Genomic DNA, 12,455 nt, shown 5'->3' with positions numbered 1-12,455 from the left:
ATATAATATGTGTTGGTACAGTAAATGAGTAAGAGGAAAATTACAGCTAAACACAAACACTGCAGAAATGTAAAAATAGCCCTTGTCCTTAAAGGGACAGTCAAGTCCAAAAAAAACTTTCATGATTCAAATAGGGCATGTAATTTTAAACAAATTTCCAATTTACTTTTATCACCAATTTTGCTTTGTTCTCTTGGTATTCTTAGTTGAAAGCTAAACCTAGGAGGTTCACATGCTAATTTCTTAGACCTTGAAGGCCGCCTCTAATCTAAATGCATTTTGATAGTTTTTCATCACTAGAGGACATTAGTTCACATGTTTCATATAAATAACATTGAGCTCATGCACGTGAATTTACCATGGAGACAGCTCTGATTGGCTAAAATTCAAGTCTGTCAAAAGAACTGAAATAAGGGGGCAGTCTGCTGAGGCTTAGATACAAGGAAATTACAAAGGTAAAACATGTATAATTATAACTTTCCTGGAATGCTTGAAAGCCCTTTAATAAGCAGGGGCCACTTTCTCAAGGTCTAATACGTGATACAATCACAGTGGAGGGGGCGCACAAGATAATATATAATGAGATGGTGGTCAGTAATAGCAATTTACAGCTAAAACAGCTAAAACAGACAAATTTTATACAGACCAATAAAATCCTGTTAGATGAAATATGGTTAACTTTGTATAAGTCTCTTTTGAAATAGGAAAAAAAAAAGGAGAATGTCTTTTTATATAATAGACTGGTAGTTGATAGTGGCTGCCTCCTCTTCACCAGATGATCCAGAGAAGAACTATACTACTATAACTTTACTATTCTATTTTACACTTTCTCAAGGTGCCTGTGCGCCTATTGGCAAGCAGGGGTCACTTTCGTGTTGTGTCTGAGCACCTATTGGTTAGCAGGGGCCATTTTCTTAGGTTGCGTGTGTGCCTATTGGTGAGCAGGGGCTATATTCCTGTTGTTCCTGAGTGCCCAATGGTGATCAGGGGCGACTTTCCCAGGGTGTTTTGGTACCTGTGCTATTTTTGGCACTTTTCTGGGGGACCTGGGCACCTATTGGCTAGCAGGGGTTATCTATCTATTTATATGTTTGCTTGTTTGTCTGTCTGTCTATCTATCTATAAACATTTGAGCCCTTCCCAGTTGAATACCTGAAAGCAAGAAAAATTATTTGTATTCAATATTAATATTTAATAATGTTTTCTTACTCTGTATATGCTGTATATATTTGACATTCTAATGTTCTTCGCATAGTACAAACTGCTCTATGGCCTCTATTTATCAAGCTGTCAACCGCAAATACGCTGGAATTCCGCAACGTATTTGTGGCGAGCCTGATTCGCCTAAGTTATCAAACCCTACAGACCTGCAAAAGTAGACTATAGTGACGTAACATACGATCCGCCGGACTCAGTCCAACACAGATCAATGGTTACGTCACTACAGATGTTCCGAACGCAAGTTCAGCACTATCTGACTAGTTTTGCTAGTTAACAAATATCTACCAGGTAGGCTCGCCACTATTCCGGCCCAGCGTACCTGATTTCAATCCGCCGCCCTGGAGGCGGTGGATGCCATAGGAATCAATGGGAGTCTGACAGCAGCGAAAGCTTATGTTCGCTGCTGCCCGATATCCCATTGATTCCTATGGGAACGTCTACACCTAACACCTGTTGATTCTGATAGAGGTACATAAAAGTATATTATGTGAAATGGTGCATTTTTAAATGACACATTTTTCTATAAGTTATGAAAGGTAATAAACAAATCTGAATCCTTTTAGTTACTATCAGTCTATTAATTATACCGACACCAGATGAATAACAAAAATTAGCTTTATTAAAGTATTTTGTTATTAATAATTAGCATTTAATAGAAACTTAAGCAATCAAAATATTACAGAGATATAAACTACAGTTCTATAATAATCACTAACGCGATAACATAACTCCAAATAGCAAGGAAAACAGAAAAATACAGAGATTAAACAATAAAGATGATTAAGTCATATTTTCAAAATAACACAAACATTGGCATGATGATAGGAACCAAATATTTCATTATAAACCCTCTAAGGTAATTGCGGAGAATCAGGTAAATTAATAATTATGACAAACCGTCAGATGATAATCTATCCTAATTCCTGATTCACCCGCTGTTATTGTCGACAAATAAGACCAGGTGGTAGGAATTTTTATAAAGAAAACACAAAGGTATAAAACAATTAATTAATTTACCTGATTAAATAGACAAAGGTATTTTACATAAATGTAAATCTTAATGATATTAACATTTAAAGTGACTTTCTTTCATACATCACCAAAGTAAATAAATTCCCCCTTTGCAGACAGGAATCAAACTGTCAGTTCGTAGGTCTGTCCGAATGGGCTAAACTAGCCTCAGCAGTTATAATCCAATAATCTCGGACCTCTGTAGTTGATTAGCAAATTACCAACTCCATAAATTTTGTGACCAGTTCCAAAAACCCAGGAAAACCACCCCCTCCCATTGGGCTAGACCCTATATATTCCCATTCTCTCATCTAGGAGGAGTCATTAATTATAATATTTTAATCATTAATTAACATAAAATTAATTAGATGAAATATTATTGTTCTAACAGTAGATGGCTCTCGCATATAGGGTAAAAATATTAGAAAAATACTTATTATATTTATGTTTACCCCAACATTCCTAGACTACAATCAAGGTTATAAACGGCACTTATTTACAGAAATAAGTGACTAGCCGGGGCCTAAGCAAGTAAACTACCTTGAATAATGGAAAACATATTGATATAAAACTTCTCGGTCAGCAAGACTGAGGAAAACAAAATTCAATGTAATAATAGCTGAGCCCTGGTTAAGCATAAAACAAGAAAACAACATGGAGTCTGTTCTTTCATGAAAAATTCATGACATATTCCCCTCATCTAGACTATTTTACCCCGACTAGGATGGATGAGATTAGTCTAGATCAGGGGTGTCAAACTCAAATTCATCGGGGGCCACATCAGCAGTTTGGTCACCCTCAAAGGGCCGGTTGTATAGGACTATATATATATATTATATCATGCTGGTGGTATTGATATTTAAAGAGCTAGGGAAGGCTTAGCAATGCATTAGGGCTAACAACTGCTGGCTTCTGCTTATTATGGGCCTCTGGTTGTGGTTTATTATAAAATTAATCAGTGAGTAGAGTAGTCAGTAATAAATTATAGATGGCGCCAGTGCCAGACCCCTCCCTTAAGTTCAGAGACCCCCATCAATATGTGGACAGACAGTGACACAGTGCCCCCCCTCCCCCATCCCCAGCCTGGCCATTCAAGATTTTCCAGCAATCAATCTGTGGACAGACAGCAGTGACAGACAGTGCCCACCCTGGCCCCCCCATCCCCAGCCTGGCCATTCAAGATTCTCCTACCTGGCTGTACTGACGGTCGACACTGTGGACCTGGACTAGTTGTCTGACTCCACTCGTGACTGAGCTACCTGCAGCCTGCTGCCTGTCTGGAGACGTCACGTCAGGCGGCCATGGCTGTATCCCTCTGCTTTCTCCCGCTCTCATTCAGAGTGAGTGACGTCACGTGAGGCAAGTGAGCTGCGCCTGGTCACCAGTCCTCCACTGACACAATCACAATACGCATGCGTGGCGCGGCGTGCACTCACTCGGACCTCCCCCCCATAATGATCAATAGGCAGTATTAGGCTATCTATACCGGGCGGCCGGGCCAGCACACTGTGGGAGGGAGAGGAGTGGGACGGGAGGCGGCAGTGACAGTCAGTGAGGAGGCACACAGGCAGGCTAGGCAGCAAGTCAGTACTCTGCAGGTGTACTCTGCTATGCATAATAATAAGGCGGCGGCTACACGGGCCACATGACAAGGTCTGGTGGGCCGGATTCGGCCCGCGGGCCTTGTGTTTGACACCCGTGGTCTAGATCACTGTCTTATATGGGTGATTATTATTATTATCCATATTCTTATACCATAGAATCGTTAACCCACAATTCCATCTCCAAGTACCCACATTATGTACAGTTTTCAGCTGATAAATATCATTACATGGCATATGTGGCACCTTTATGAGAAAACAAAGTTCCATGTTTTTGGGTTCAATGTAAAGTGGCAAAGCAGAACCAGCATCAAAAGCAATGTTTATTTGCATTTCATCAACATCCTTTCCATAATGTCCTTATTGACAAAATATAATGGAATATGTCCCTCAACAAGACTCTCAATTCGACTTTGGATCTCTTGTAACCAGTTACCTGTAAAATACACCACTGGGTCCAAAAAAAACTTAACAGTTCATTCTGAATTAGTTTGTGCTTATATTGGACCTTTATAGCTCGGATCGAAAGACCTGAATGCAAATTAGTGGTCACAACAGTATCATTAACGATCTCTATAATATCTGACAAACTCTCCTTTTGTTTCTTTAAAACCTCCATCATGGTTGCCATCTGTTCACGAAAAATTGACATTTCATGATTCAAATTACTGATGGAAATTGAATTAGACACAGCCGCGGCAGTAACAGCTGAAAACCCGATGACAGATGTTGCAACTAGTCCAGCAATAACTCCAGGTTAACGTTTGGTACGTGATTGCACATTGTAAGATCCACCAGGAAAAGACTTCTGCAACTGCTCCAACATTTCCTTAGTAGTAGACTGGATCCTTTTAACATGTTCTTGATACCAAGATTTAATTTCTGGTGATTCAACTTTGGAAACATCAAAATATTTTTCAATAGTAACCTTAGGATCCAGACTGATAAATATCTTTTGGGAGAAAATTTTCCGGTTGGTAATCAGGAAACCAGGTGATTCCTCAAGCATGATCCCAGAAGATGGACCAGGTTCTATTACAGGCTGTACATTTCAACCGAGACACTCTGGCACAGGAACAGGATGGTCCAGATGACTGCCAACATCCTGGATCTCATCAATCCAAACCCAACTGGAAGGTGATATTTATCTGTAATAGGGGGAAAAAACATATTCAGTACAAAATATACACCTTTATCCTAAAGAAACCATTTTAATAATCATAGTGATTATTCTTCTATATATGGATTATTCTCCCCCTCTAGTTTTAACTTTGACCTAGGGTGACAGGCACGCAATTGGTTAATGTGCACCCACTTTTCTATTGACTTCCCACTTGTGGGAATCAAAATCTTGTATGCCACAGGTGAAAGTTTGTCAATAATGACATACAGCCCTTTCCATGATGGGAGAAACTTCTTCTCTCTAACTTGATTTCTAAGAAAATTGTAAAGATAAACTTTATCATTTACCTCATATTCTTTCTTTGTGGTTTTCATGTCATAATATGTTTTAGCACATATTGCGGCTTTCTCAAGATTTTTCTGAGCAAAAGCAAATGCTTGTTGCAAATGCTTTCTTAAATTCTCAACATATTGATAGGTTGTTGTTGCATTGATCAAACTCTGATCCTGAGTACGATACAACAAATGCTGTGGAAGTACCATCCTTCTACCTGTCATTAGTTCAAAAGGAGACATTTTTGTCGCAGTACTAGGAGTGGATCTAATAGCCATCAACACCAAAGGCAACTTAATATCCCAATCTTTCCCTGATTCCTTCACAAACTTTTTCAGGATATTTACAAATGACTGATTATACCGTTCAACTCCACCACTCCAGGCAGCACCGTAGGAAATATGTAATTTCCTTTTCACACCCAGAATAGACCACATTATTCTCATCACTTCACTTGTGAAATGAGTACCTCTATCAGACTCAATCCTCTGAGGAAGTCCAAACCTAGAGAAAACATTATTGATTAATAAAGCAGCAGCTGTTTCAGACCTACAATTAGGGGATGTAAGACACTCCACCCATTTGGTAAACATACATGTAACGGTTAACATGTATTGATTGCCCCGTGATGTCTTTGTAAGTGGTCCTACAAAGTCAATTTGTAGATCAGACCATGGGAGAGACATACCTCTTTTTTGTAAAGGTGCCCTGTGGGTTGGAGAATTTGGTTAAACTGTGAACAAACCAAACACCCCTGACAATAAGTCTGAACATCTTTCAGCATATGTGGCCAATATGCATAATCACGCAATACTTCATAAGTAATTCTCTCCCCGCGATGACCTGATGTTGGTGCATCATGGGCATGCTGCAGCATAAGATCTCTAAAAGAAGTAGGAACAACCCACTGTATAGATCCATTATTAGTTGTCCGAACTAACAAACCATCTTTAAGACTAAATTTAGACTTATACTTAAATAAGATCCTAAGGTCCTCATTTTCAGTGCAATCTTTCTCCTGGATTGGATACACTATAGGATTCTCCTTAAAAAGGTACAATTTACCCACAACAGGATCCTCTTTCTGACTGGTAATCAAATCCTTGTTAGGTGCATCCTGACTCCATTGCACTACAGATAGTTCTTGATCCTTCTTTATTTGCTGACGGGTTACTACTGCGATTTGACATGCACCAAGAAGGTGTTCAATGTCAAACATTTCCCCCTCTAGGGCACCTTGTTTAGCCATTGTATCAGCTAAATCATTTCCTTCCTTGTCAATACCATGCATCTTTGAATGACCTTTTGTCTTCTTCCAAAAGACAATCAAGTCATTAGAGATAACAATATCATCAATTGCAAGTATCATCTTTCCATGTTTAACTGGCTTGTTACGGGCTCTCATCATCCAATTATGCTTCCACACAGGAAGGTATTCAACAAAACTGTTACGGACATAATCTGAATCTGTAATGATAACAAATTCTTTAAATCCCTGATTTACTGCCATCTGAATGGCCTTATACACAGCGCTTAATTCAGCCATTTGGCTACTTTTCGGGCCCAAACAATAACCAACAGGTTGTATGTGATAATCACTACCCCACACAATACCTGCTCCAGCTACAAGTTTCTTTTCACCATTTTCAGTGGTATGAAAAGCACAACCATAAACATATACCTTAGGTAGTGGTTGACAATACATTTCCTCATAAACCTTATGTCGTAAGAATATGTAATCATCCATATAATCATCCTCACAAATTTCCTCCTTTATATCCTGTTCAGAGCAATCATGAAGTTCAGCTAGTCCTTGTGCAACATCATTTTTCTTATTCTGTGCATAATGAACCTCCAAAGGCCAACCCTGCAAAGACAAGGTCCAGGATGTAATGCGACTGTTAGATAGATTTCCTGCCTTTATTTTATTACTCTGTAAATACTGTAAAGACTGATGAGCAGTTTCCACAATAATTTTTTCTCCTTGGATATAACTCCAAAAACATTTTAAGGCCCAAACTGTTGCAAACAATGCTTTTTCACAATCATTAAATTTGATCTCCACTGGAGATAAGGCTTTGCTTGCATATGCAATGATCTTATTCTGTTTATCATGTTGCTGATAAAGAACTGCACTCAAGGTAAGATCCGTATATCCTGTCTCCAAGTAAAATGGATCTCCCTTTACTGGATAGGCTAAACAAGGGGCTTGAGTAAATCTTAGCTTTAACTCTTGAACTGCCTGGTCTTGTTCTACTGTCCAAGTCCAAGGCTCCCCTTTCTTTAATAGCCTAATCAAAGGTTTAGTAATTTCAGCATAGTTGTCAATAAATTTCCTAGAGTAATTTGTTATACCTAGGAAGGATCTTAGTTCTTTAATACTTGTTGGACTCTTTGTTTTCAATAAAACTTTAACTTTCTTTTTCTGGGGATTCAAACCATCAGCAGTTATTTCATGACCAAGGAAATTCACCTTAGTTCTACACCATTGAGCTTTTTGAATTGAGAGTTTTACACCTGCCCTTTTCAATTGATTAAGTACATGCCTGACTTCTTCCAAGTGTTCATCAAAAGTAGAGCTTTTGATTAATATATCATCCACATAGCATAATGTCCCCCTTTCAGAAGCATCAGGCATAGCCTTATGCATAAAAATACCAAACTCCTGTCCCGAATGAATATATCCAAAAGGCATCCTGATCCAGGTAAACTGTTCTCCACCAAATGAAAATGCAAGTTTAGGTTGGTCCTCCTCACACACTTTGACAGTACAATAACCTTGCGCACAGTCTAAGGTCGTAAACATTTTAGAACCTTGTATCTGTGCAAGACATTGATCTATGTATGGGACTGGCCATCCTGACATAGGCACACGCTTATTAAGCTGTCTCAAGTCAGCACACAACCTCCATTGCCCATTTGGTTTCAACACTCCCAAAATAGGAGTATTGAAGGGACTAAGTATTGGTTTAATAATACCTCTCGATTTCAAGTTCTTAATAATATCTGCTAAAGATTCATAGGAGGCCAATGGCAAATGATATTGTCTCACATATACTGGCACTTTTCCGGCCAGCGTACCTGGTTTTCAAACCGCCACCCTGGAGGCGGCGGATCCCATAGGAATCAATGGGAGTCTGACCATAGCGAAAGTACAAGTTTGCTGCTGCCAGACATCCCATTGATTCCTATGGGAACTGTCTACACCTAACACCCTAACATGTACCCCGAGTCTAAACACCACTAATCTGTCCCCCCTACACTACCGCAACTAAATAAAGTTATTACCCCCTAAACCGCCGCTCCCGGAGCCCACCGCAAGCTACTCTATACATATTAACCCCTAAACCGCCGCTCCCGGAGCCCACCGCAACCTATATTAAATTTATTAACCCCTAATCTGCCCCCCCTACACCGTCACCACCTATAATACATTTATTAACCCCTATCCTGCCCCCCACTACACCGCCGCCACTGTAATAAAATTATTAACCCCTAAACCTAAGTCTAACACTAACCCTAACACCCCCCTAACTTAAATATTAATTAAATAAATCTAAATAATATTTCTATTATGAACTAAATTAATCCTATTTAAAACTAAATACTTACCTGTAAAATAAACCCTAAGATAGATACAATATAAATAATAATTATATTGTAGCTATCTTAGGATTTATTTTTATTTTACAGGCATCTTTCAATTTATTTTAACTAGGTACAATAGCTATTAAATAGTTATTAACTATTTAATAGCTTACCTAGCTAAAATAAAGAGAAATGTACCTGTAAAATAAAAACTAACCTAAGTTACAATTACACCTAACACTACACTATACTTTAATAAATTATTCCTATTTAAAACTAAATACTTACCTGTAAAATAAACCCTAAGATAGCTACAATGTAATTAATAATTACATTGTAGCTATTTTAGGAATTATATTTATTTTACAGGTAACTTTGTATTTATTTTAGCTAGTTAGAATAGTTATTAAATAGTTATTAACTATTTAATAACTACCTAGCTAAAAGAAATACAAAATCACCAGTAAAATTAATCCTAACCGAAGTTACAATTAAACCTAACACTACACTATCATTAAATAAATTAAATAAATTACCTACAAATAACTACAATTAAATACAATTACATAAACTAACTAAAGTACAAAAAATAAAAAAAGCTAAGTTACAAAAAATAAAAAAATAGGTTACAAAAATTTTAAAAATATTACAACAATTTTAAGCTACTTACACCTAATCTAAGCCCCCTAATAAAATAACAAACCCCCCCAAAATAAAAAAATGCCCTACCCTATTCTAAATTAAAAAAGTTCAAAGCTCTTTTACCTTACCAGCCCTTAAAAGCGCCATTTGTGGGGCATGCCCCAAAGAATTCAGCTCTTTTGCCTGTAAAAGAAAAATACACCCCCCCCCCCCAACATTAAAACCCACCACCCACATACCCCTAATCTAACCCAAACCCCCCTTAAAATAACCTAACACTAATCCCCTGAAGATCATCCTACCTTTAGTCGTCTTCACTCAGCCGAGCCACCGATAGAACTGAAGAGGAGAAGTGATCCTCCAAGCGGCGCTGAAGAAATCTTCCATCCGATGAAGTGATCCTCCAAGCGGCCCTGAAAAAGTCTTCCATCCGGGCGATGTCATCTTCCAAGAGGCGCTGAAGAAGTCTTCTATCCGGGCGATGTCATCTTCCAAGTCGGGTCTTGAATCTTCATCCCGCCGACGCGGAACATCCTTCTTTACCGACGGACTACCGACGAATGAAGGCTCCTTTAAGGGACGTCATCCAAGATGGCGTCCCTTCAATTCCGATTGGCTGATAGGATTCTATCAGCCAATCGGAATTAAGGTAGGAAAAATCTGATTGGCTGATTGAATCAGCCAATCAGATTCAAGTTCAATCCGATTGGCTGATCCAATCAGCCAATCAGATTGAGCTCGCATTCTATTGGCTGTTTCGATCAGCCAATAGAACAGTGTTAGTTAGTGTGAGTGCTTAGTGACAGGCTAGCAATAAAGCTGGGAAAAAGCCGAAGAGCAGCGAGATCGGATGAGTGATAACTCTCACAGTCCGCTGCTCATCGCCCCGCGGCTTTTTGACAGCTTTATTTGATAACTAAGGCGAAATTTTTCAGGTCCGTGGCGGCGATGTGAGGCGAGCTTAGGCGGGCATATTGGGCCGGCAAAGGCAGGAAAGTTGACACGTTGATAACTACCCCCCATAGTATGGGGCATCACATTATTTACCAAAATGGTAAATGGATCTGGTGAATATTAACCAATGGCATATGAGTAACAGTTATGCCCAATTGTTGGATCTTCTGACATATATTTATCAGAGCATCAAAGCCTTGAATTTCTTGCCCCCTTTTAACCTCTAGAGAAAGGGGAAATTGATTTCCACCCCCTGGAATAGTTACATTATTTTGAACTTGTACAATCATTGCATATGGCAATTGTTGAGCGGATCTCAAAACCTTTATGTCATCCATATAGTTTAGAGGGTTACTCTTTAATCTTGACCATAAAATATGGTTAGTAAAATCAATTTGAACAGCAAAGCGATGTAACAAATAATTTCCAATATACATTTGATATTTTGGCTCATCCAAAACCAAAAATAAATGTCTGGCAGTCTTATTTCCAAGAGAGACAGACAACAAGCATTTAGCTCCAACAGCTACGTCTGTAACATCACCATCAATATCATGCACCCACTGATCATAAGGTGGAAGATTCCTAATTATCATTGGATTCTCCAATTGTCTTAATAAGCAACTACTAATGTAACAATGCTCTCTATTAAGGGCAAGTTTTGCATGTTTTACCCTTCCAATATCATTAATTTGAAGAGGAATAAACAATTCATGATCTATTTCTTTTAACTCAGTTAAAAACTGAGTATGATTCTTTAAATCAGATGACTTACCATTCTTCTGAAGAAAAGAAATAGTAAGTACATCAACTTCCACCAAAGTACATGCAATCTCTTTTGGATTAACTTGAATTACATTGTCACACATATATAACTGCATGCCAACATCCTTATTTTGTAGGATTGTCATCTCAGGTACTTAACTGTTCCGAAAATGAATTTCAACAGAATCCTCTCTATGCTCAATTATATGACAACACTTTGGGTTAGTATAATATCTAACCCGTTGATAATTGATTGGTGTATTCACCTGTGACCATACAACACCATTTATGCAATCAATTATAGGATTAAGACGTCTAAGCAAATCATTCCCAATAAGAAATTGTTCTTCAGCTGCTTTAACCACAACAACTGGATGTTGCAGGGACATTTTCCCAATTTTGATTTTAAGCCATACATAACCTATAACTTCAATAGGTTTTCCATCAAAATTTTGCAAGATACCAGTGTAGGTTTTTAACTTTAACTCCTCTGGAGCTATGTCCATGATTTGCCTACAAATATTTTCTGACATGACAGTAATTTGAGAACCAGTATCAATCAGGCTCATGACCTGTCCCATAATGTTCTGGATGTTGAGGGGTATATAATACCTCTGATTTCTTTCTTGCATTTCACAGAGAAAATGAGAATGCTCCAACATGTTCGCATTCTTCCATTGTTTACATTTGGTAACATTGTCCCCCTCCAGGTCTGAAACACCTAACCATTGTATTGTAAAAATTTTAGGTGAATTATCAGTATTAATGGTAAGGGTATCCAATATCAACCCATTACCACCACCTTCAGGTAAAGCTTGCAGGACTGCCGTAGTCTCATGGGATTTAATAACATCCTGCATATGACTACAGTTTTCAAGTAACATGTTATCTCTTAACCCCATATGAGCAGGATTAGGAGTGACACATAACACACTCTCAGTCTGTCCTGTTAAAGGGAGAGAAGCATTTTTTCATTCATTAGAGCTTACATGATCACTTACAATAATTTTTTGATTAGATTGAAGCTTTACCACATTTTCATCTGAGGAAACATTAGTACCATGAGCAATAACATTATCTAAATTACTATTTACATCAGACAACACGTGTACATTAGATTCATTAATCACATCAAATCCTGGAGTTTGCTTTGGGGTATCAATTAGTCAATTTTCCTGACTAGTACTAGGCTGGCAGGCAGAAAAGGGGTTCTTTCC

This window comes from Bombina bombina, chromosome 6, assembly GCF_027579735.1.
Source record: "Bombina bombina isolate aBomBom1 chromosome 6, aBomBom1.pri, whole genome shotgun sequence".
Taxonomy (NCBI): Eukaryota; Metazoa; Chordata; class Amphibia; order Anura; family Bombinatoridae; genus Bombina; species Bombina bombina.
This window is presented reverse-complemented; position numbering follows the sequence as displayed.